Raw genomic sequence first — 20663 nt, forward strand, 5'->3', positions numbered from 1 at the left:
CCTTTACTGGCGTATAAAACATATCTGGCAATTGTGATCAAGTCCTAAACAAAACTGAGAACAAGCCACAATTACAAATTACACAATGGAAAAATAAACAACAATTTATCTCCCAGTCTTATCCTGACGCAGCTTGGTGGCATCTTGCAAAAATGTTGTTACTTTCTTATTTATTTCAGGATTGGAATGGTTCAAGAAAAGGAACGACTTAGCAGAATTAGAAAGTCCTGTTCTGTTTGCTAAAATAGGGCATGGATACTTTGAATTTACAAATAGAAAGGATAATAAAATAGAGCATGTTGGATAGTTTCAGTGCAGTCTGCCTTAAAGGGATAGTGCCTATTGGAATGTGCTACATTTTGATATCTTCCATAGAGAATTACAGATGACATAATAACATTGAATCTGACCAAAGAGAAAGTTCTACGTTGGTTCCGATTTTGGAGATGGTAAAAGTACGCGGCGGTATGGCCTGCATTAAGTGTTATCCCCAATCTCAGAGGGGAGCAAGCCTTATTGGCTGCATTATTAAGATTTTGTGCTTTGATTTCCAAGAATCTGCATTTTATTTTATGGAAGGTCTCAGATATTGAAAAAGTTAAAAGAAAGTCAATAGGTATTCCAACAGATCTAATTTTTTTCCTGAATAGCAGGAAGCCAGTTTAAAACGCCGAATTCTGACAGCATTTGATAAATGAGGTTAAGAGGATTGGAATTACAGTGTATTCTCAATCAGTACCTAAAAGTCGCAGCCATGCCCTCGATTCCAACATAGAGCCACATACGGCACACATCTCAGCATCTCCAAATTTTTCCGCAAGAATTTAGATTGAATTTGTTCCAGGGAATGGTTGAAAGCAACAATTCATAACGGAATTCTGTACAGCAAGTGTGCACCTATATTAGCATTAAAAACCTTTAATGCAGAGGGCACATATTAGTTTCCGGTATGAAAAAAGAAACGTGCAGTGGCCGAGACACTAGTTTTGGTCATGTTTGTTGCTGAATTACGGTAAGAAGTCTAAGATGTGTTATACTGGAACTATATGTCTCAGTATTTAAAATGTCTGACCTGTTCTATTCTACTGCCACTTATTCCCCAAGTATAGGGTTTCCAGGGTTTTAAAAAGACAAGGACTTTTGATTTGTCATCATTCAATTCCAATATATTTGCTGTGCAGTACTCAAATCAACGATTCAGTGAACGTTGCAAAGGCAATGTTGCAAAGGCAACAACAAAACTGCATCATCAGCATAAAGTAATAGCAGCACATGAACAGATCCTAAACGCGGGCTATGGCCATCAACTTCAGATAAAAAGGTGCAAAATCATTTAAGAACAGGTTAAACAAGTGGTGCTTTTCTGCATCCCTAGGGAGTCCACAGAATGTACAGAACCCTTGACCACCTTTCTGTGGCCCCATTTTGCTGCTGTACTGGTAGGCACGAGACTATTGTGTTCACTGTTAGAAGAACAGATCAGCTTTTTCCACACTAACCTTTAAAAATGTTTTGAGGCAGGAAATTAAAAAAAGTTCCTCCATAGAGTTTCACATTGTTTTTTTACCCCCAAACGTTTTATTTCCAGCCTCAAAATGTTTTTAACAAATCTCTTTTTAAAATTATTCTCTGACAGGAATGTTTTGAAAACATCTTCAGTTGCTGTGCCATCTATTTACTATGGCCCTTTCTGCACGGGGCCAAAAAGAGCGGCCCAGGGACGGAAAAACACTGGTCCCTGGGGAGCTGTTCGTACAGGCAGAGCTGCTGCAACGCAGCAGCGTCGTCCTGTGGCAACCTGAGTGGCATGAAGGCGCCGCTTTCCACCTCCCTTCCCGAGGGAGGTTTTTGGAAAGTGCCGCCTTCCCATCAGAGCGGTGCGAACCGCACCGCACCGAAGACGCCGCTTTCCCCTGGAGGTCAGAGGGCAGCATGGGTGGGTCCCTGCAGCCCTCCAGACCAACGTTGGAGGATGAGGTGAGTGGGGGGGGGACGCAGAAGAGGCGGCTCTGTGTGGAGCCGCCTCTTCTGTGCTGGCCTCTGTGGGGACCTCTCGCACCGCATGTTGGACCAGTTTTAACTTCTGGATCAGATGCAAGGGAAGGCCTGTGTAGAGCGAGTTACAATAGTCTAGCCTGGAGGTGATCGTTGCATGGATCACAGTGCCTAGGTCCGCATGGGAGAGGAAGGAAGCCAACCGCCGGGCCTGACGAAGATGGAAAAATGCAGTCCAGGTTATACAGGCCACCTGGGTCTCCATTGAAAGAGACAAATCCAGGTGGACCCCCAGACTGTGGACGGAGGAGGTCAGCGCCAATGAGACCCCCTCCCACTCCAGTGGCTGGATGTTCCCAACCTCCCCCCCACGACCGAGCCAAAGGATCTCCGTCTTCGATAGATTAAGCTTTAACCTGCTCAGCTTCAACCAACCAGCCCAACTAGCCCAAGGTCACCCAGCTGGCATGTGTGGGAGTGCACAGGCCAATCTGAACTCCCCAGATAAGCCTCCATAGCTCAAGCAGCAGAGCGGGGAATCAAACCCGGTTCCTCCAGATTAGAGTACACCTGCTCTTAACCACTACATCCACTGCTGCTCTCTAAGCCTCTCTCCTTTCAAAACTGATGTGGCTGATCGTTTGTAAGAAGAAATAAAAGGGCCACGCTAATCACAGGGAATAAAAAATAAAAATAAAACCAGCCCTGATGTAAAATAGGGAAAATACATTTTATCGCTCAGATAAAGTTCTCTGCCTGTGTTGCCCAAGAGGCTTCTTCGGATGACTCTGTTACATCTTGCCGTGGTTTGGAAAAGAGAAATAACAGGATTCTTTTGTAAGAAAGGGTTTTCAAAGAGACTCTCTGATGCAACTTTCTAGCAGCTAAGGGCCATTCTTAGGAAGGGCAAGGAAGAGTCAACTATAGTTCACGTACATCAAACATTGCCTGTGGCCAATAGGAATGAGACTTCTTTGAAATATCGGGAAATAGGGGCAAGTTCCAGATTGACACCGGACTCTCATAATCTTGAATGAGTATGTTAAGCAAAGTGTCTAAAAATGGCGGATGTGGCTGGATGCTTGTTTTTGCCAGATGTTATAATCTATGGCAGGCATCGTAATACTAAATTGTCACTATCAAACAGATAATATATTTAATATGGCCAATAAAATTACAAAATTGTCCACAGCTGGTTTGTGGTAGAGTTTCTTGGGTTTAGGTTATGAATGCGGGGGTGGGGGTGGGGAGGGAGAACCAGATTATGATGTAATATTGCATCTGTATAATGGCTATGTAGCCCTGACCTGAATAGCCTCAGGCTGGGCTCCAGCATGAAGGTTGCAGTGCGTGAGCGGAACCTTTGCTTAGATGCTTGCGTAAGGGCTGATGATCCCATCAGCCCCTGCCAGCATGGCCAATTGACCATGCTGGCAGGGGCTTATGGGAATTCACTGTAGTCCATAACATCTGAGTGTTGAAAGGTTCGCCACCACTGAATCTGTAGTGGCTCAAACAGGAGCAGTGGATTCTAATCAATCTGGAGAACTGGTTTTATTCCCCACTCCGCCTCCACCTGAGGTGGCGCAGAGGCTTATCCGGGTGAACTAGATATGCTTCCGCGACTCCTACATCCCTGCTTGGGAGGCCAGTCACAGTTCTCTCTAGAACTCTCTCAGCCCCCCACCTACCTCTACAAAGGTGTCTGTTGTGTCAAGGGAGAGGGGGGGAAAAGGAGCCTCAGTAGGGCCACACCTTGAGTCTCCTTACAGGAGAGAAAAGTGGGGTATAAATCCAAAATCATCATCTTCTTCTTCTGTTATGGCCCATTTCAATCTGTCTTCTCTAAAAGTCCCTAACCCCTTCACCGTTCCCTCAGTGGGAGGTGTTTAAACCAGTGGTGGGATTCAAATAATTTAACAACTGGTTGTTTACAAGCACCATTTTAGCAACCGGTTCTGCCAAGGGTATTAGATGCTGCAATAACTCGCTGTGAGATCCACACCACTTAGCTTTAAACCCCTTGAGCATTTTGGCTTCCCTTTATGTATCTTTTCATTTCTATTAGCATAAGCATAAGCATTTTATTGTCATTGTGCACTCACAACGAAATTTACAGCAGCATTCCTCGATGCACACAATTCCAGACTCATCCCCCATCCTCATCTTTCCTTCCTCCCACCCATCCCTACACAGCCCCAAGAACACATCAAACATCGAAGTTATGGAGTTCCAGCGCATAGCCACAGCTCTAGGAGTAGAAGCTGTCTCTAAGCCTCTTTTGTCCTAGTTTTGATAGACCTGGGTATCAGCTCGTCGGATGATAACAGATTCGAAAAGAGAGTGTGCTGGACGCAGACGGGTCTCTCAAGAATATTTTTAGCGGAGCTCTCTTCAGGCTTCGGGAATTATTGGCCTGAATCCCTCCACTACCGCCTTAGCTGTGGCTTCAGAACACAACTCCAACTTCAGGTTTGAGGAACGATTGGGGAATTTCATTTCTCCACCATCTTAGCCAGGTTTCAGAACACAAATGACCTCAAACCTGGTTAGTTTGTGTTCTGAAACCTGGCTAAGACGGTAGTGGGGATTCGACCATAGAGTTCTTCCAAGGAAGGGAGAGGGCAGCCGATAATCCTCTGTGCAGGGCAATCAGATCTGTACAGTATTTCAGCCACAGATGGAGGGGGAGGCATGCAAGGGAAGAGAAGTGAGGGAGGGAGAGAGGAGGGGCGGTATGCAAAGGGAGGGGAGGGGGGCCCCAGCAACTGGATATGACCCACCCACCCTAGCGGAGGGAGAGGGAAGGGAGGGAGGGGGAGGCATGCAAGGGAAGAGAAGTGAGGGAGGGGAGAGAGTGAGGGGTGGCATGCAAGGGAGGGGAGGGAGGGACGGTAGTGGGGAAATACTGTACAGTATTTCAGCCACAGCTGCTCTGCAGATCTGTTCAACCACTGGGCAATGCTGGCTAACGGGGGCAGTGGAATGTGTCATCAAACTGCAGCTGACTCCTCCTGGGGTTTTCAAGGCAAGAGATATCCAGAGGTAGCCTACCTTTGCCTGCCTCTGCATAGCAACCCTAGGATTCCTCAGTGATTTCTCTTCCAAGTACTAACAAGGGCCTACTCTGCTTAGTTTTCAAGATCCGAGGAGATCAGGCTAAATCGGGCCATTCAGGTCAGGACAGGTTCTGCTGAAAAACTGCAAAAAAAGCTTTTTTTCTATTAATTGAGCGTGTTTCTCTAATTGATCATTAGGCCATGATAAATGTGTGGATAGCCCCAATCCCTAACCTTGTCTGAAGCAGCTCCCCAGTAATGACATGGAATAGCATATTTCTGCACTCGCTCCTCTTCCCAACTGGCAGCCAAAGATGTTGTAGAGTTGGAAGGGCCATAGAGGCCATCTAGTCCAACCCCCTGCTCAATGCAAGATCAGCCTAGAGTAGAGGTTTCTAACCCTTTTTCATTCCCAGACCCCTTGGTGACCCATTTCCGTAAAATTGCACCCCCATATTAGCCAACCCATTGCATTTTTTTTTGCGTACTCCCAATGGTCTGGCACATACTCCTAGGGCAGTGTTTACCAACCTTTCATGATCACGCACTCCCTTGACCTCCGATTCTCCTTCATATCTCATCGGCAAAGCCCCCTGCCATCCCCACAGCCTTCACTCTCCCAGTGCTCCTGCTTGCACAACCCCCCAGCCTTCCTCCCAGGAGTGAAGGGAAGCAACTGGGGCAGGGGGCAGAGTGGCTACTGATGACCTTGCAATGGCAGGCCCCTGCCCTGGAGCTGGAAGCTCCATGTCCTTGCTGGCTGCCAGCAGGAGACACCACAAAAGTGAGGGGGTTATTGGGATACACGGTACCCCTAGGGACATGCTACTCACGAAGTTACCCCCCAGGTTACCACCTTGGAACCCCGGGTTGAAAATCACTGTCCTAGGGCTACATGTACCTCAGATTGGGAATCACTGGCCTAGAGCATCCCAGACAAGGGTTTGTCCAGCCACTCCTTAAAGACTGCCAGTGAGGGGGAGCTGACCACCTCCCTTGGTAGTTGATTCCACTATTGCACAACTCTTACTGTAATTCCCCCCCCCAATATCCAGTCACAATCTTTCTGCCTGTAATTTAAACCAATTATCGTGAGTCCAATCCTCTGCTTCAACAACTACCTGGCCTCCTTTAAGCGACAGCCCTGCAAATACTTAAACTACTCAAAGGGGCTTTCCCCACTACAGAAGGGAGCTATGGTCAACTCGGTTCCCTTCAGTGGAGGGCGATTCCAGGCCTGTCCCTACAGCAACTGAGTTGGCCCCTGGAACAACCGAGCCTAAGTGGGCGGATCATCATCTTGGTGCCTGTTCTAGCATCCTCGATCGTGATTGGAGCTTGTAAGCCAGTATTCTGGAAGGGAAACAGGAGCATTTATTTTTTTTACAGCTTTACAGTTTGACATGATTACATCGCGCTTTCTGCCCGCCATGACTCTCCCATTCTGCGCATGCCACAAAAGCAGCTCGTGATTGGTTGAAAGGATGAGGTGTTGTTTTGATGCTTCCCCACTTCAAAGCTTCGAAGCAGTATAGACCTTGTTCTGGCAGAAAAGTGTAGTTCATAACTGCGACAAGGATGTCGCAGTTCTGGGGGTGGGGGAACTGAGACAAAACAATGTTGAGCTCGGTGGCAGTGGGGAGTCACTGAGGCGAACCTAGGTAGAAACCAGTTCAACTCTGTCAGTGGGGAAAGCCCCAAAGAGAACAATCATGTCCCCCCCTCAATCTCCTCTTCTACAGACTACACAGTCCCAAGTCCCTCAGCATTTCCTCACAGGGCTTGGACTCCAAGTCTCTGATCATCCTCATTGCTCTTCTGTGCTCCTACTCTCTCCCAGTGATGCTATACTGTTTCTCCTCTTTGACTAACGGGTTCTGGGGTGGTGTGAGATGAGTGGCCCGGCCCTTGGCCTTCTGCCGGAACGTGGGAGAAAATGATAGAAATCTGTATATGAGTAAAGATATCGTGAGACTGGGATGCATGGAACTATCACGGGAGTCTGTGCCAAAAAGACTGTTAACACGCCTTAAGGGCCACAGATGTTTCTCAAAGCTAACTGTCAAGAGATGACTCAACATCTTGTTTGAGAGTTCCTCTGGAGAAAGTGACATTCCCACCTGTCTCATATTAAGGGACGGCAATAAGTGTGTATGTAGAAAGGGCAGTTTTTGGGTGGAACAGTGTGTGTGTGTGAACTGATGAAAGATGAAGCCCCCCTAGAAGACCTCTCTCTCTGTCTCTGTCTCTGTCTCTGTCTCTCTCTCTCAGATGTGGGGCAATGAATCTGCTGTTTTGTAAGGTTGTTATTCTGTTATCACTTATTTTCTTTCTGTGAATTAATATTACAAAAAGCACTTGTCTTCCCTGCTATCTATTAAAGAAAAAAAACACCCAAAGGTTGCCATGTCATCTCTGGAGGTTCCTAGTTTCATAGGTAGCCTTGTTCTCTCCAGAAGCGGCAGTCCATCATCCCCTGCCAGCATCATGCTGGCAGGGATGATGGGAACTGTAGTCCATAACATCTGGAGGGCCGCAAGTTTGACACCTGTGTTCTAGCCAGTGGTAGGATTCAGTAGGTTCGCACCACTTCGGCAGAATCGCTTGTCAAAGTGGTGCTTGTAGACAACCAGCTATTAAATTATTTGAACCCCACCACCAGAACCGGTTGTTAAATTATTTGAATCCCACCACTGGTTCTAGCCCCTCAGATAAGGGGAGAGGGGTACAGCAGGAATAGGGAGATCCCGTGAAAACCCCTCACAGCCATAACTAGGGCCGTTTCCGCACGGCCACGCTGGGGGTGCGTTGGCGTATACAATGCTGACGCACCCTCCCTGGGACCGTTCGCACGAACGGTAGGGGCAGGGAAGACGGTGCAGCGCTGCGCTGTCGCCTGAACGATGTACCTTCCCTGCGACCTTCCGGCGCATTGCCCAGGCCAGGGGACACGCCCCCCTGCCCTGCGCAACCGCTCTGGAGTTGCAGGGTAGGGGGGGCGTCTCCCCAGGCCTGGGCGACGCGCTGGAAGGTCGCAGGGAAGGTACGTTATTCGGGAAAGGGCGGGATGGTGCCTTCAGCCGCTGTTTCCAGAAAACCTTGCTCAGGGAGCGAGGTTGGGAAACAGCAGCTTTGCGTTGCTGTGGGGGAGCGAGGGCGGTGCTGCTGTGATGCCGCTGTGCCCCCCATGCGAACAGCTCCCTAGGGACAGCATTTTTGCCATCCCTAGGGCGCTGTTATTGGCCCGTGCAGAAAGGGCCTAAGAAATGAGAGGCCAGTCAACTTTCTCAGCCTAATCTATCTCAAAGAATGGTTGTAAGGGCAACATGTCAAGGAGAATCATGCACAAGTTCCTGAGGAGAAAGGTGTGATAAAATGTCAGGTAACATTTTTTTCAAGGGTGCCACAGATCTGTTGATATTTACTGTACCAAACAAATCTGAGTTCTCTAATTCACGGTAAAATGTATCACCTTTGAAGCCCTTCACCCTTCTAAGGAAATTACCCTCTCCGTCCTGCCAGCATCCAAACACTCTTGTGGGGTAGGTTCAGTTGAGATTGTGAGTTGAACTGAATAACTGAAATGAAACTTGAACTCACATTTCTCCTGTTCGAATCCACCACTGTAGCCACACTGTCTCTACTGTCTCAGTGTTAGGTAGGTACTTAGAAAGTGCCATCAAATCGCTGCTGACTTATAGCTGCCCCATCGGGTTTTCAAGGCAGGAGACATTAAAAAGTGGTTTAAAAAGTGGTTTTAAAAAGGAGTTTTAAAAAGTGGTTCTAAAAAGGAGCAGCAGTGGTGTAGTGGCTAAGAGCAGGTGCACTCTGATCTGGAGGAACCGGGTTTGATTCCCAGCTCTGCCGCCTGAGCTGTGGAGGCTTATCTGGGGAATTCAGATTAGCCTGTGCACTCCCACACACGCCAGCTGGGTGACCTTGGGCTAGTCACAGCTCTTCTGAGCTCTCTCAGCCCCACCCACCTCACAGGGTGTTTGTTGTGAGGGGGGAAGGGAAAGGAGATTGTCAGCCCCTTTGAGTCTCCTATAGGAGAGAAAGGGGGGATATAAATCCAAACTCTTCTTCTTCTTCTTACCATTGCCTGCCTCTGTATGGGCTGAAAGAGTTCTGAGAGAACTGTGACTGGCCTAAGGTCACCCAGCAGACTCCATGTAAAGTGGTGGTGGGGGGAGGGGAAGAATTGAACCTGGTTCTCCAGATAAGAGTTCATGCTGACTCTCTAATCACCAATGTTAAGTACTCTTAAATCACATTTTTTTTTACAAAACTTGCAAGCAGAATTCAGCAGAAATTTGGCAGAATTGTTGCGTACATTAGCAAACTTCTTAAATCTCACGCAAAGCAAGCAAGAAAGGAATGGGCACAAGGGAAGGCTAAGGAAAATGCTACCAGAGGCAATGCTAGAGGATTTGGATTCCTTTGGATGAGACTGCACTCGGTATTTACAACGTCTTTATAATATTTGCTTTGTTGAGTGATACGTAAGCATAGGCTACATGGAGGCAAACAAACACTCCTGCAAGGCAACTGACTATCCCATATAAGGTCCCAGAGGGAGATGCTGTTAATCCCCAGTTGTCTCACCTTAAGCCAATTCTCCCCTCTTTCTCCAGGCTATTCACCCAATTTCCCCCTCTAGCTCTGTTTCTCAAATTAAAACAACAACTGTCAACAGCTACTTTTATTGTCTCCCAAGTGGGCTATTATCTACTCTTTCAGTAACACAGACAGCTCCCCAGCTATCAAGACATCTCCTAACCATTCGTTCCCCATTGATGAAAGATCAACTAGTCCTTGTAGTTTATTACCCAAGGAAGAAGCAAAAACCCAGCAAACTGAGAAACCATTGAACATGTTGCATTAGCAGCCAGAGATATAGGACTTGAACATTGTATGTTCTTCTCCCCAGAAGAAGCGCCCAGTAAGTGATATTTCAATTGTCTGCCTTTGTGACTGAAAAAAAAGAGATATATTTGATTTGATAACCTGCGCATGTCCTGCTCTTCTTAATCAGAGTTGACAGGAATCAGTAACAAAGTTGAAGAAAGCAACAACATGGATTTTTGTGTGTGTGTGTCAAAATATTCTGCTTGGCCGTGCACCGTTTGCCGGTTGCATTATTCCAAGCTGTAGGTTGAGAAAAATCCTTTCGACTGGAAGAATTTATGACTCTGATTGCAGGTTACAAGAACAGACCAGTCTCTAGAGGACCTAACTGCCTTGCGGTTATTTCCCGACTGCCAAGCCTTTTAGAAGGCTGTGCTCCGAATACGCTAACATAAATATACTTTGCTGGAATTTAAACACCAGAGTAACTTACCTGCCAAGCAGCAGTTAGAAGCTTCTTGCTGTTTTCAAAAGGAGGCAGTCATGTTCGTAGGAAATTATTTTCTTCAGAAAGCCGTCCAAGTTTTGGCTGCAGAACAGACTCGATCGCGTGTGTGTGTGTGTGTGTGTGTGTCTGCGTGTGTGTGTGTGATTGACAATAGCCTTTGGATAGAAATTACTTCTTTCCCATGCAGACGACTTCCTCTTTGCATGAGGAGGGAAGCACGTGTGCCTCCTGTTAGATGTCCAGAACAGAAGCAGAGAAATGCTGATGTAGAGAGGGAGAGAGACACTTGTGGCTTCAGGGGCAGATTTCACGCACCACAAAGATTTGTTGCTAGCTCAGCCTCAGATGTAACTACCTGCTCATGAGAGCAGTTCTTGGGAGCAGCTAGCTCTACTTAAAAAGGAATCCAGAAACCCCAGGCCCCTCCCCGGCTGCTTCGGCCAGGGAGGAGTTTAGTCCTCACAAGACAGTAACAAGCAAGTCGTTTCCCAGTTCCACTGCGATGTGGCGGGAGGAAACTGCTCAGCCAAGCCTTGCTTTTGACTTTATGCCACTATCTGATGTTGACGCAAAGGTGTGTGTTGGGACTCGCTTGCCTAGAATGCACACATCCGGGTCTCGGCAACAGTTTTCTGCTTTAATCGCAACGATTTAGAACCCACAGAAAGGGTCACAGTTATGTCTCCTTAAGAGCCACACTTGGCGTTATGTTCTGCAATGAGTCGAGGCTGAGAAATCTTGCTTTCCCTGCAGCTGAACGGCACACGTGAGGAATGGATTTTTAAAGGCCTGCAAGGGCCCAGAGGTGGAGCACTCATGGGGACATGTGGGGCCACATGTACCCGGGTGCATGCTGACTGGTCATGTGAGGGGGCGCACGCTGGCTGGTCACACCCCTCCCCTCGGCCCTGCCCCACTAGGCTGCTCCTTCAGCCAGTGGAACCTCTGCCGGCCGAAGGAGCAGCCTGGTGGGGCCAGGCCGAGGGGTGGCCCACCTAAGGTAAACGGGGTGCAGGGGAGGGGGGGTGCAGGGGGTGCATCTGGTTTGCCCTGGGCGCCATTTCCCCCCTGCACCTTTGCAAGGGGCGGATCCAGTTCTGCACTGTGGCATGATGGGGTGAAGGGGCTCCTGCCTTTCCACCCCACCAGTCTGTTTTCCGGAGCTGAAATAATGTGCAGCGAAACTATTTGCTTCGTTGTGAAGCTACTTGTGCACTATTTCATGTCCCGATATGCGATTCTTCAGAGACACATGCAGGTGTCCTAGAACTGGGCTCAGAAAAAAATAAAAATAAAATAAAAGGCATACAATTAGGCGAAGGTAAACTTCCAGCTAGCAACATCAGCTCTTAACTTTGTTCCACCCCAGAATGAAATAGATTACTCTTTGAGCTCCAGCGTTCATCATAAGAAGAACATAAGAACATAAGAACAAGCCAGCTGGATCAGACCAGAGTCCATCTAGTCCAGCTCTCTGCTACTCGCAGTGGCCCACCAGGTGCCTTTGGGAGCTCACATGCAGGATGTGAAAGCAATGGCCTTCTACGGCTGTTGCTCCCGAGTACCTGGACTGTTAAGGCCTTTGCAGTCTCAGATCAAAGAGGATCAAGATTGGTAGCCATAGATGGACTTCTCCTCTCCATAAATCTGTCCAAGCCCCTTTTAAAGCTATCCAGGTTAGTGGCCATCACCACCTCCTGTGGCAGCATATTCCAAACACCAATCACACGTTGCGTGAAGAAGTGTTTCCTTTTATTCGTCCTAATTCTTCCCCCCAGCATTTTCAATGTATGCCCCCTGGTTCTAGTATTGTGAGAAAGAGAGAAAAATTTCTCTCTGTCAACATTTTTTACCTCATGCATAATTTTATAGATTTCAATCATATCCCCCCTCAGCCGTCTCCTCTCCAAACTAAAGAGTCGCAAACGCTGCAGCCTCTCCTCATAAGGAAGGCGCTCTAGTCCCTCAATCATCCTCGTTGCCCTTCTCTGCACTTTTCTATCTCTTCAATATCCTTTTTGACATATGCAAGTTTCAGGTTACTGAAGCCTCAATTTGCCTTGGTGCTACATGGGAAAAAAGAAAGTTTAACACCTGAACTGCGGATCAGTGTCACTTTTTGAAGCTTTTGCTCTTCTATTGTCTGGAATTAATTTTCCTGAGTTAATACATGATGTCCATTTTCCAACATTCTGTCTGTATGGTACTCTGTTCCTCATATTCTGTTCTCCAAGAACTCCCTGGGAAGCTGGCTGAGGAAGATTTGAGACAAACAAAAGAAAGCACTTCTTCAGACAACATACTTCAGTAGTGATGGGGAGGGGAGGGGGTGTCCAAGCGACAGGGGTCCAAACTGACCAAACCCAAAGGGTACTCACCAATGGCTCATCTTCATCCTGGAGAGAAGTGACTAGTGGGGTGCCACAGGGTTCTGTCCTGGGCCCAATGCGATTCAATATTTTTATCAATGATTTTGATGATGGAATAGAGGGCATGCTAATGAAATTTGCAGACGACACCAAATTAGGAGGGGTATCTAATACCCCAGAGGACAGGGTCGAAATTCAAAAGGACCTGGACAGATTAGAGAGCTGGGCCAAAACGAACAAAATGAATTTTAACAGAGATCCATGTAAGATACCACACTTAGGCAGAAAAAAATGAAATGCACAGTTACAGGATGGGTGACACCTGACTTGGCAACTATACAGGGGAAAGGGATCTGGGAGTCTCAGTAGACCATAGAGGTACACTACCCACAAGTCCTCCTTCTGCACTGCAAACAGCAGCTGATAGCACAGATGGCAAAGCACTCACAAGCAGACAGTGGAGGGAGATATTAGAGGAACCATATGAGTAGGGAGTCAAGCAACAGCGGGCCCCACCAGAAGCAATGGGTCCTGACAGCTGCCCAACTTCAGGGTATGCTGATGCCAGCCCTATCTGTTTGTGCTCAGCCCTACTCCATGCAACAGAGATCAGTTACCATGGAGAAAATGGCTGCATTGGGGTGAGGGGTGAGGTTGACTCTATGGCCGCTTCCGCACGGCCACGATGGGGGTTGGGTCGGCGCACATAATGCCGACCCAACCCACCTGGGATCGTTCGAACAAACGGTCCCAGTTGCGACAGGGAGGACAGCGTAGCATCCGCACAGGCTGCGCCGTCCCCCAAACGCCGTACCGTGTCCTCCAGCCTCCGGCGTGTCGCACAGGCCAGGGGACATGCCCCCCTGCCCTGCACGACAGCCCAGAAGTATGGCGTTTGGGAAAGGGGAGGGGGAATGGCGGTATGGCGTTTGGGAAAGGGGAGGGGGAATGGCGCCTTCCAGCCGCTGCGGTTCGCATGGCAGCGGCTGGAAGCCGCTGTTTCCCAAAAACCTCGCTGGGTAAGCGAGGTCGGGAAACAGCGGCTTCGCAGAAGCTGCACCCCCCATGCGAACAGCTCCCTGGGGACGGCGTTTTTGCCGTCCCCAGGGCGCTGTTTATGGCCCGTGCGGAAAGGGCCTATATCATGATACCATGCTGAGGTCCTGCTTTGATCCTCATCCTACCAGACTCCACACCACAAATCTCCAGGAATTTCTCATCCTGGAACTTGCAACTAAAGTCCCCACATGAGTCACACAGAGCTACACTAAAGTGTGGTGAAATGCTTTTGAACACTGGGATGTTGTGGGGTTTCCAGGCTCTGAAGATGCCAGCTATAGATGCAGGCGAAACATCCGGAGAAAATGCTACTGGAACATGGCCATACAGCCCGGAAACCTCACAGCACCCCAGTGATTCCAGCCGTGAAAGCCTTCGACAGTACATTGCTTTTGAACACATTTGTTGCATTCTGAAGCACTGGTATTCAGGCAAGTTTGTGTTGAGACTATTGTAGAATGTTTACCTATATTCGCCCTTACAATCTTCCTTTCTAAATCAACACAGAGCTGTTAAATAAACCAAACCAAAAGAAAACCAAAAAACAGCTGCCTTATTCTTTCTTCTCTCTTGTGGTGGTGACTCAGAATTTTTGCAGATTTCCTCCTGTCAAGCATGTTTAGCTTCTTATTGTTAGCTGAGCATAATGGTGTTATAATTTCAGGTCTGACTGATTACAGTAAACAATAGACCCATTTTGGTCTTGTATTGGGTGAAACTTGTCCATGTTGATTCAGGATAAGCTTAATTATTCTGATCTCTTCTGGAGAATTTTCAGAAATACTTCCCAGCAATTTGGCTCTGGGTTGCGAGGTGAGCAAGTTTTTTGTCCATCTGAATCTATTTCCAGTCTTTCTTGATGCATATGAGTTTAGATCTATGCCAATCTAATGCAGTCTTCAAAGGGGCTACAGCCTTGTTTAGGTTTGCATTGCTAGAGGAAAAAAAGAATGAGAGAAAGAAAGAAAATAAAAGAAGCACCTACTTTCAAAATATCTAATACCATGTTTTAGTATGTGATATTGTAGTATGTTTGGGGGTTATAATTATATCTACACTTAATTTTTTTTAAAAAAATTGTAGCTAGCTTTATATGGTTGTCAGGGATTATAATAGCATATGGCCATATGCAATAAAATATGACTGACTGACTGGCTGATATCATTATAATTTGCAGGCCTACATAGAACTTTACTGGTATGCTTGAACTGATAGAGGCAATCAGCAGAGGGGTTGGTAAAGTGAACCTCCGGACTGCAGGGTATCTGCCTTCCAGTCCGGGAGCACCCTGGTAGCTTCAGGCAGTCCAGAGTAAGGCCCTTTCCGCACGGGCCGTTTACAGCGCCCCAGGGACGGCAAAAACGCCGTCCCTAGGGAGCTGTTCGCATGGGGGGCACAGCTGCTTCGCAGCCGCACCGCCCTCGCTCCCCCCCAGTGGCTTGAAGCCACGATTTTCCCACCTCGCTCTCCGTGCGAGGTTTTTGGAAAACGGTGGCTTCTAGCTGCTGCTGTGCGAACGGCACCGGCTGGAAGGCGCCATCCCCCCCTTTCCCAATCGACTTACCTTCCCTGTGACCTTCTGGCGCGTCGCTGAGGCCTGGGGACACGTCCCCCTGCCCTGCGACTCCGGAGCGGTCGCACAGGGCAGGGGGCGTGTCCCCTGGCCTCAGTGACACGCAGAAGGTCGCAGGGAAGGTAAGTAGATCGGGCGATGGTGCAGCGCGGCACCGTCTTCCCTGTTGTTACCAGGACCGTTTGTGCGACCCAACCCCCAGCGTGGCCGTGCGGAAGCGGCCTGGCTGCTGGATTGCTGACTGGGAGCCCCTGGTCTACACACACAATGTGAATACTTTGATACCTGAACTGACTTCCAGTCATCTTCTGGTGCAATTTCAAAGAGTTGGTTTTGACCTTTAAAGTTCAAAATGGTCTGGGTCCATCATATTTGTGGGACTGCAGGTGTGACCCCCCACACCTCCTTAGATCATCATCTCAGGACCTTCTACAGGTGCCTGGTCCACAAATTGCCTGCTTGCCAACTACCAGGGCAAGGACATTTTCATTGGTTGTCCTTTCTCTTTGGAATCAACTCCCTGGGGAAGTTCGTGCCCTGTGGAATCTGTCGGCATTCCATAGGCCATGTAAAACTGCTTTGTTACATGCGAAATTTGTTTAATGTTATGAACCAGGGAGTTGGCCAGTTATTTTAACTCTCCAAGCAAATTTTCCTTTCTTTTTAAAAATATTTGGTGTTTATTTGAAAAAAAAACACACACACCAAACTTTAAAATACACAGTCAAGTGAACAAAGTCCCCAAATACAGAGACAAATAACAATGATACTAGTAAACATATTGGCTTTTGTTGAAGAAAAGGAAGAAAAAGAAAAAAGGAAGAATAAGGAAAAGAAAAAAGAAAAACAAACAATTGAACAAACATAAATAAAAGTTATTTTGAATAGTTTTCAATGAAAACAAAAAAGAACAATTGATAAAAATTCTTCGTTACATAAAGCTTCCATCCATACTGTAAAAAAAATTACAGTCTAATTCTATAACATATTTTATATACTAATTTGCCTTGGTAATACATTAAATCTATATCAAAACGTAATTATCTTGGTCAATTATATCGAACAAGAGATATATGGAGAGAAAAGAATTATCTATTATATTTTCTATGACACTTTAATCAGTTATAATAAACTGACACTTGATAGTAATTTCTTACCAAAATAATCTAAACCAATACTTACATTGATATTTTTCATTTGGTCCAACAAGTGAAATATTTAAATTAAATTTATTTAACTGTCATAATCTTATAATAAATAATCGGTTTCCAAGTCTTTTCAAATTGATCCACTTGATCTCGCAGTATCAGGGTTAATCTGTCCAATTCTATTGTTTCTAGAATCTTCTGTTCCCATTATTCCAACGTCGGAGTGTTTTTTTAATTTTCCAATTTCTTGCTATTTTTTCTTGTTAACGTTACCAAATAAAGGAATAACTTATCATATTTCAAAACTTTCTTGTCCATTTACAGACCCAACAAAAAAAATTTCTGGATTAATCTTAATTTTTACCTTGAAATTTTTTTCCATGGATTATTTTATTTCTTTCCAGAATATGTGAATTTTGGGGCAATCACATCACATGAGTATAAATGATCCCAGGTTTTAATTACATTTCCAGTAGTAATCATTTGAATTTTTGTTCATTTTCGCTATTTGTGATGGAGTATAGTACTATCTGTGAAATACCTTCAGGCAGTTTTCTTTCAGATTCATAGACAATGTAAATTTATTATTTCTCCTCCAAATTTTTGTCTATTCTTCTAAACTAATATTTCTTTTTTTTTCAGTTGCTCATCTAATAGTTGATTCTTCCACTACTTCTGTTTCAGTTTTTAATTCTAATAGCATTTTGTACATTTTACAAACCAGCTTTTTTATCTTTACACAATTTTTCTTCAAACATGGCAGGCTTCATTAATATTCCACCTTCTATTTATTTATTTATTTATTTAAATTTGTATACCGCCTTCCCCCATCTGATCTTTCTTAAAAGCCTCTTTAAGCCTCTTTAAGTTAAATTTCATATCTTAATAAGAGAATTCCTAATTAAATGATTTTTAAATTGTTTCTATTCTAAATGGTTTTTATTTGGCCAGAGGAATGCATGCAAGCTTCTTAATAACTTGTAACCTTCAAGAGCTAACTATCTTGGATCTCTTAAGGTTATCCAATCTTTTAGCCAAACTAAAGCGTTGACCTCATGGTAGGTTTGTAGATCTGGTAGGCCTAATCTAGCCCTCATTTTCTCATCAATCATTATTGTATATTTTATTCTGGCTCTATTGTTTTTCCTAATACATTTAGTTATGTCCTTTTTCCATTGATCAAAAATACTATTTGGTATGGATATTGACAAATTCTGAAAGAGATACATCACCTTTGGTAAGTCGTTATTTTTGATCAGTGCTATCCTACCTAGGAAAGAAATTTGGGTCTTTTCCCATCTATCCAAGTCCTTCTTTCCAGATTTTGTAATAGTTATTTTCAAATAATTTTTTTTTGTTCTAATGCTATACCCATATTTGTATTTATTGTATTTTAAATGCTGTAATCTGCCCCCAGTCCCAGGTGGGTAGAGGTTTTGGGGTATCTAATAAATCAATAAATAGCCAACTGCAAATCCCTTTTAGTAACTGGAAGAAGCCAGTATTGGGAATCACCTTTTTATTTGTTTAAACCTTCTGTCCTTCCTGCTGATCCAAAGGGCTCCTAAGGCAGCTGGAAAATGACTGCAAACCAACTCCTTCAAACCACACAGAGATGCATTAAGCAAACAATTGTACACACATCAACAGCTGTCTCAAACACTGCTAGCTAATACTGTTTCCTCCCATAACATCTTCTGCAGCTTAACTTAAACAGTAGAGGTTGGAACATGTGAACTTTTATGATCCTTCTGAAATTCATACCTAAGGCAGCCTGTGAGGGAGGGAGGAAGGAAGGAAGGAAGGAGGAAGGAAGGAAGGAAGGAAGGAAGAGGCTGACCTCAAGGAAGCCTGACTCCTTGAAGCTAGTTTACTCTTTCAGGCTGGGCTTCCTTGAAAGATTCAAAGTAGGGCTGCTATATCAGCAGCTCAATTGGCTGCAAGGCTTTGAGTGACAGCAGGAGTTTTTTCAAAGTCAATGTCAGCTGCTTTGCTATGTCACTTCTGGGAAAAATCAGTATGTAATTATGGAATTTTTTCCATAAAGACCCCAGCAATCCCTAGAGCTATCATATGTCACGTCTGGGTTTTCTGTGGAAGTGATTTAAGGAAGCTTCTAATACCTCTGGCATGTTCCCTGCCCCTCCAAACCACTCTTGTCCAGTTGCCAGACATGAAGCGCCTTTCGCCAATAACCTAATTTTAAGGCAGAGGGCTGTATTTTGAGTAGAGGGAGATTCATAAGGTAACCTGGTCCCAAATTCAATGGAATTTCGGGGTCAGCATCAACCATTTGAACTATGCCCAGAAATCAACTGAGTGCCAATATTGCTAGGTATCCATCTGTGGATACCTAAATCTGTGGATTGGGGCAACACTGACACGAATCAGACTTTCCTGCAAACATGAACGATTTTCTAGGTTTGCAGAAAAATCTGAAATCAAAAATAAAGGAAAGTTTGGATGTATCCCTTCCTTTCCTCAACAGGAAGGAGTCTCAAAATGGCTTACAATTTCCTTCCCTTTCTTTTATCACAACAGACACCTTGTGAGGTCGACAGGGCTGGGAGAGTTCTGAGAGAACTGTGACTAGCCCAAGGTTTCATTGGAGGAGTGGGGCAATAAACTTGGTTCATCAGATTAGAGTCCACCTGCTTTTAACCACCACACCACACTAGGGGTGTAGTGTACAGTGGGAATTTAAATCCCCCCAAATACCAGCAGAGAAAGGAGCTGCTCCAGTCCAGTGGTGGCGATGGGGGTAAATGCCTGTAGCGCTCTGGTTCAGGTGGTGGCTGAGGTTGCTGCCAGTTACTGTGGGCCTGGCAGCTGCTCCAGGCCTGCCTGAGGTGGAGGAGGATGCCAGCTGGCTCTGTCCCGCCTTTGCCCTTGGCCTTGGCACAAGAGTCATGCCAGAAGTGCTCTCGTGTAACCTCTAACTGTGGGTTCTGTGGGGCAGAACGTGGAATGAGTTTGCAACAACAACTTTTAAAAACAAAATGGTTTTGCTTTCTTAACATATAGCATCAACATTTAACATCACACTTCAAGGTCCTGTTCAGGTTGCATTTTCAAGTCCTTATATTTACAGTCTACTGATACTGCCAAGTCCAGCAGTGGCGTAGGAGGTTAAGAGCTCATGTATCTAATCTGGAGGAACCGGGTTTGATTCCCAGCTCTGCCGCCTGAGCTGTGGAGGCTTATCTGGGGAATTCAGATTAGCCTGTGCACTCCCACACACGCCAGCTGGGTGACCTTGGGCTAGTCACAGCTCTTCTGAGCTCTCTCAGCCCCACCCACCTCACAGGGTATTTGTTGTGAGGGGGGAAGGGCAAGGAGATTATAAGCCCCTTTGAGTCTCCTGCAGGAGAGAAAGGGGGATATAAATCCAAACTCCTCCTCCTCCTCCTCCTCTTCTTCTTCTTCTTCTTCTTCTTCTTCTTCTTCTTCTTCTTCTTCTTCTTCTTCTTCTTCTTCTTCTTCTTCTTCTTCTTCTTCTTCTTCTTCCAATTCTTCTTTGCAAGTGGGTTGGCTCCTGAAGACTCCAAGGGCTTGATGAACAGGATTCAACATGATGAAGGTTTCCAGGAGAACTCTCACCCGTTACCAACACAAAAAACCCTTAACAAGGTGTTAAGGGTTTATACCAATCAAGGTCCGAGTCTGGTAGCCTTGTCTCCTCCAAACTACATGAGCTCTGCAGCTTTGAGTCTCCACCCCTTTCTGAGCATGGGGGTTACATTCGCTTTCTGCAGGGAAAGTGGGAAGCACAGGTGGGGCAAGAGGAAATGTGTCGAGACAAGAAATCTTGCCCTGACGCTCTTCCTTTCTTGGCATGCAGAAGGGAGGAAGTGCTTGGGGAAAAGATTTCTTGCCCTGATGTGTTCCAGCTGCCAACGCATGGCAGCTGCCCCGTGGGTAATCGGCCAGTTGTAGGTGGTAGGGGCTGGAACTACACCAGGCTATGAATCTTGCCCCCCCCTCACTTGTTCATTTCTATTTATGATTTAGTTTTATTGCTAAAAAAATAACTTGGATTTTCTTGTGGCACACCACTGTTCATGTTATAACAGAAAGGCAGGATATATGTTTACTAAAACAAAA

At 45.9% G+C, this 20663-nt stretch overlaps 1 protein-coding gene across 1 annotated transcript in view; it reads right to left on the minus strand.

Annotated features, from left to right (window-relative positions):
- CYSLTR1 (cysteinyl leukotriene receptor 1) overlaps positions 1–10758 on the minus strand; it is a 31723-nt gene extending 20965 nt beyond the window's left edge. The window contains exon 1 of the mRNA XM_048514743.1: positions 10396–10758. The gene's annotated coding sequence lies outside the window, so the exon portion shown is untranslated. The remainder of the gene's footprint in view (positions 1–10395) is intronic.
- Between the last annotated feature and the right edge of the window lie 9905 nt (positions 10759–20663).

The sequence above is a fragment of the Sphaerodactylus townsendi genome, linkage group LG13 (assembly GCF_021028975.2).
Source record: "Sphaerodactylus townsendi isolate TG3544 linkage group LG13, MPM_Stown_v2.3, whole genome shotgun sequence".
Taxonomy (NCBI): Eukaryota; Metazoa; Chordata; class Lepidosauria; order Squamata; family Sphaerodactylidae; genus Sphaerodactylus; species Sphaerodactylus townsendi.